Raw genomic sequence first — 5523 nt, 5'->3', positions numbered from 1 at the left:
CAGTGTATTAATTTAATATATATACCTGAATATTAAGATGAAAGCAATTTTCCATTAACTGCCAGTGGCCTCATTTGTTACACTCAGCCCTAGAGGGCCTCGAACCTCTGACTAGTCTTACACGGTCTGCAACAAAGAACAGATCTGCTATCCTTTGATTCAGTGTGACAGGTGTTCCTTGCAATCTTAGGAGGTAGTGTAGTGTTTACCAGTCGGGCTGTTAATCACATGGTTAACAATTGGAAACTACCAGCTGTCCATGGGAGAAAGTTGAGGCTTTCTGCTCCCATAAAGATTTACAGCTTTGGAAACCTTATACAGGGTCACTATGAGTTGGAACAGAGTCCATGGCACATAATCACCATTACCACCACCATTATGGAAATTTAGAGCCTAGTTAAGGGACTGTAGATAATTTTTCACAATACAGGTTACATTTTCTGTGGTTTCAACGATGAGGAGGATTTATCCTAATGCTTTGTTGTTCCAACAAACTGGATTTTAAATTTAGATTGAGTTAGGATTTGTTTCATGTACAGGTACAGTGAAATTGTAAACCTGAAACTCATTTCTCTTGTGAAATTAACTGGTAATTCCAGCAGGTAGATGATGTCACTGCTGACCCAACAGGTAGTAACATATCTATCGCCCTCAGGACTGTAGGAAAGTTAGGTCCCAGGTAACCAGCAGAGTCTATGTAATAATTCAGCCTACAGAATATTTGTGATTTTAAAGGCATACAACTCACCAACTCAATGAAATAGACAGCTATAAAGCACTTGTTAGCTTTTGTTCTGTATGTGCAAAGATTTAATTTCCTCTAGTCATAAAAACTGTTCATTTTGGCTTCTATATCCTGAATGTTAATTGTCATTGTTTTTTTCTTTCCTTGTACATCTCCCCATCTAAGTCGCAATGCCAGCTCTGAGAACACACAAGGCCCTTTTTCTTATTTGCTTCCAGTTTTCTAAATTTGCTTCCTTCTTCTGCCTCTTTCCTTCACCCTAATCCCTTGGTCCAAGTCTCTTGTATTTCCTTTTGTACCCCGTGTACAAAATGCTTAATGGCTTGATTTCTCATTTGTCAATGGGAAGGCTACATGGAGGCCTCAGTACAATCTAGACAGATGAACTCTATGGATGGGATATCTTTGTAATCTTCTACAAGTGGACTTCATAAAGTAGGTTTATGCTTACTTGGCAATACTGTATTCTTAATCCACATAAACATTAGAATATTTGCTACAGTGTTAAAAAAATAAGGAGCTCTGGTAGCGTAGTGGTTACGAATCGGGCTGCGAACCTTAAGGTCAGCGGTTCGAAACTACCAGCCGCTCCGCGGGAGAAAGATGAGGCTTTCTACTCCCGTAAAGATTTACACCCTCGGAAACCCTGTACAGGGTCGCTATGGGTCGGACCCGACTCGATGGCACTTAACAACAACAACAACAGTCTTATTTTTATTGATCATATCTTCCAACGATTACAAATGATATTCAGTTGTGCTAGGGTTAGGACATGTGCCATGTGCTATCAGGTTTAATTTCCTTGTTGTTATTGTTGTCAAGTGCCATCAAGTTGGTCCTGATGCATAGTGACATAGGGTTTCCAAGGAGCAACTGGTAAGTTTTACCTGTCTACCTGGAAGTTGTCAAAACTGAAATGGAATGCATCAACATCGATATCTTAGGCATTAGTGGGCTGAAATGGACTGGTATTGGCCATTTTCAATGTGACAATCACATGGTTTACTATGCCAGGAATGACAAATTGAAGAGGAATGGTATTGCAATGAGATGGATTGGCCAAGTGGCAGCATTGAGGGACTCAAGCATGGCAACAGTAGTGAGGTCGGCCCAGGATCAGGCAGTGTTTTGTTCTGCTGTGCATAAGGCTGCATTGGTCGGTACCAACTCGATGGCACCTAACAACAACAACAACCTTGTAGTTCAAACTAACCTTGCGGTCCAGTGCTTTATCCCACAGTGCTACACCAGGCTGGTCTTAATTTAAGCACCTTTAAGAAATGCTTTGTGGTCATTATATTGTTGTTGTTGTTAAGTGTCATCAAGTTGATTCCGACACACAGTGACCCTGTATAGGGTTTCTGAGGAGCAGCTTGTGAGCTTGAACTGCCGACCTTGCAGTTCAAACGGCTTTGCAGTCTGCCACACTATAGAACACTTTAATGTACTAAAGTAGTACATAAATAATAAATACTTAATGTGCTTGCATTCTACACAATGCAATAGGCAAGCTCTGGAAAAGTAAAAAAAAAAAAAAAAAATTATAAGTAGAAAGAATAGAATGTTTAACAACTACAAAAACTCTGTAAAAGAATCCCATTTTTAATTAGTTAATTGTTGTGGTTGTTAAGTGCAGTCGGTTCTGGTTCCAACCCACAGCGAACCTGTTGTATAGGATTTCTGAGGAGCAGCTGGTGAATTTGAATCACTGACCTTACAGTTCAAACCGATCTTATGGTCAAGTATTTATCCTACAGTCCACACCAGGACTCCTCTTTGGTGGTTGTTGTTAGTGTTGTTGACTCTTTCCGACTCATAGCGACCTTATATAGAGTTTCTGAGGAGCATCTGATGGGTTTGAACTGCTGACCTTGTGGTTCTCAATCCAGTGCTGATTCTGTAGCACTATACCAGGAGTCCATTTTTGGTGGTAATAGGTCTTTCAGTTATTTAATATTAAGGTACATAAAAGAGGAGGCAGCACTATGGAATTTGGGATAATTAGAGCTAGTTTTCAGTCTCAACTCTGCAAAGTATGAACATGTTATATGAAAGCACTCTTAGCCATAGTGATCATCTGTAAAACAGGAATCATCTCACAGTGTTATCATACTTTGCCAATTACTAAGTACTACACAGGTGCAAGCTGTTACTATGATTTTCTAACAGAGTTCTTTAATATATGTGTTCTCACGTGGTCCTACTGTAACCTGTGGTGGAGGCAGATCTGGATTTATTATACTTCTTAACTTAGTAAAGAAACTTGCTGTTAGGTGACATTGAGTCGGTACCGCCTCATAGCAACCCTATGCACAACAGAATGAAACACTGCCTAGTCCTGGGCCAACCTCACAATTGTTGCTACACTTGAGCCCATCGATGCTGCCACTTGGACAATCCATCTCGTTGGGGGGGGGGGGGGGGTCTTCCTCTTTTTCTCTGACCCTCCACCTTCCCAAACATGGTATCTTTCCCTAGCGACTGATCACTCCTGACAACATGTCCGAAGTATGAGAGATGAAGTTTGGCCATCTTGGCCTCCAAGGAGCACTCTGGCTGTACTTCTCCCAACACAGATCTGTTTGTTCTTTTCGATATTCTCCTCCAACACCATAACTCAAAAGCATCAATTCTTCTACCGTCTTCCTTATTCACTGTCCAGCTGTCACATGCATATGAGGTTACTGAAAATACCATGGCTTGGGTCAGGTGCACCTCAGTCCTCAAGCTGACATCTTTGCTCTTCAACACTTTAAAACGGTCTTGTGCAGCAGATTCACCTAAAGTAATAAGGTCGTTTGATTTCTTGACTGCTGATTTCATGAGTATTGATGGTTGATCCAAGAAAAATGAAGTCTTTGACAACTTCAATTTTTTCTCCATTGATAAGAATGTTGTTTTTTGGTCAGATAAGAAACTAAGAGTCTAAAAATGTTAATGATCGATTCAATGCAAAATCACCAAATGTTGCCGAGGCAAAAGTAGAACTAAGTGTTCTGACTCCTAATTCAACCCAAAGATACAACAGTTACATGCTTGGCTGCTAATTGAAAAGTCGGCAGTTTGAACCCAGCCAGTGGATTTATAGGAGAAAGGCTGGTGATGTGCTCCAGTAAATGATTACAGCCTAGACCACCCTGTGGACAATTCTACTCTGTCACATGGAATCACCATGAATCCAAATTGACTCAATAACACCTAACAGCAAATCAGTATATTTTCTACTACATCCTACTACCCCAGACTTTGAGAGTGGAGTCAGGGTAGGGAAAGGGAAAGAGCAGATGATATTGTTCATTAATATATTATAAGATATTATGCAATAATATCTTTAGCCTGTCTCCATGGATATTGAAAAGGTATTGGGAAACAGTCTTGGCTGAAATTCTTGAGTCGGTTGCGACTCATAGCAACTCTATGTATAACAGGATGAAATCCTGCCCAGTCCTGCGCCATCTTCTCAATTGTTATGTTTGAGCCTGCTCTTGCTGCCATTGTGCTGCTAATCCACATTATTGGGAGTCTATTTCTTTGTCATTGACCCTCCACTTTATCAAACATGACATCCTTCTCCAGGGACTGGTCCCTCCTGATAATATGTTTGAATTATGAGAGATGAAGTCTTACAACCCTGCCTTCTAAATAACAGTCTGGCTGCACTTCTTCCAGAAGAAGAAACAAATCAGTCTTGGAAGAAGTACAACCAGAATGCTCTTTAGAAGTGAGAATGGCTATATTTGATAACATCTGCATATCACAAGTTGTTCATGAGTCTTCCTCCAATCCTGGTGCCACGTCCTTCTTTATATAATCCATCTTCTCAGATTATATGTTTACCATTCAGATTGAATAAGTATGGTAAAAGAATACAACCCTGACACACACATTTCCTGATTTTAAACCATTCCCTTGTTCTATTTGAACAACTGTCTCTTGGTCCATGTACAGATTTCTCACGAGCTCAATTAAATGGCCTGAAATATCCATTCTTTGCAATGTTATCCATATTTTGTTATGTTCCACACCGTCAAATGTCTTTGCATGGTCACTAATAAACAAGTAAACATCTTTCTGGTATTTTCTATGCCAAAAGCCATCTGACATTAACAGTGATATGCCTAGTTCCCTGTCCTCTTCTGAGTCTGGTTTGAATTTCTGGCATGTACTGCTGCAATTCATTTTTTAATTATCTTAAGCAAAATTTTATTTATATGTGATATTAATGGTATTGTTAGGTGATTTTTGTATTCTGTTGGGTCACCTTTCTTTGGAAAGGACACAAGTATGGCTCTCTTTCAATAAGTTGGCCAGGTAGGTTCTGAGTAGACCCTGTGGCTGCTATTAGGTGTCATCGAATCAGTTCTGACTCCTGGAGAGACTATATAGGGTTTCTGAGGAGCTGCTGGTGGTTCAAACCGACCTTGAGGTACAACGCTTACCTTACAGCACCACAATAGGAATATTGTTGTTGCTGAGTGCTGTCAAGTTGGTTCTGACCCATAGCAACTCTGTATAGGGTTTCCAAGGAGTGGCTGGTGAGCTTTAACTGCCGATCTTGCAGTTCAAATGGCTTTGCAGTGTTACACATTAACCCTCAGTACCACACCAGGACTCCTACAATAGGACTAGAAAGCCTAAATTATTGATTGAGACTGTAACTAGGGGTTACAGGATGAGAGCAGACCTACCCAGTAGAGCCTGGAAAACTTATAGATCTTCATAACAGGTATGAAGTAGGGTTAAAAGTAGCATTGGAGGAACAAACAAGATGGCGGATC

Source organism: Chrysochloris asiatica, unplaced genomic scaffold, assembly GCF_000296735.1.
Source record: "Chrysochloris asiatica unplaced genomic scaffold, ChrAsi1.0 scaffold00035, whole genome shotgun sequence".
Taxonomy (NCBI): domain Eukaryota; kingdom Metazoa; phylum Chordata; class Mammalia; order Afrosoricida; family Chrysochloridae; genus Chrysochloris; species Chrysochloris asiatica.
The sequence above is the reverse complement of the archived record's forward strand: the minus strand, read 5'-3'. Positions refer to the sequence as shown.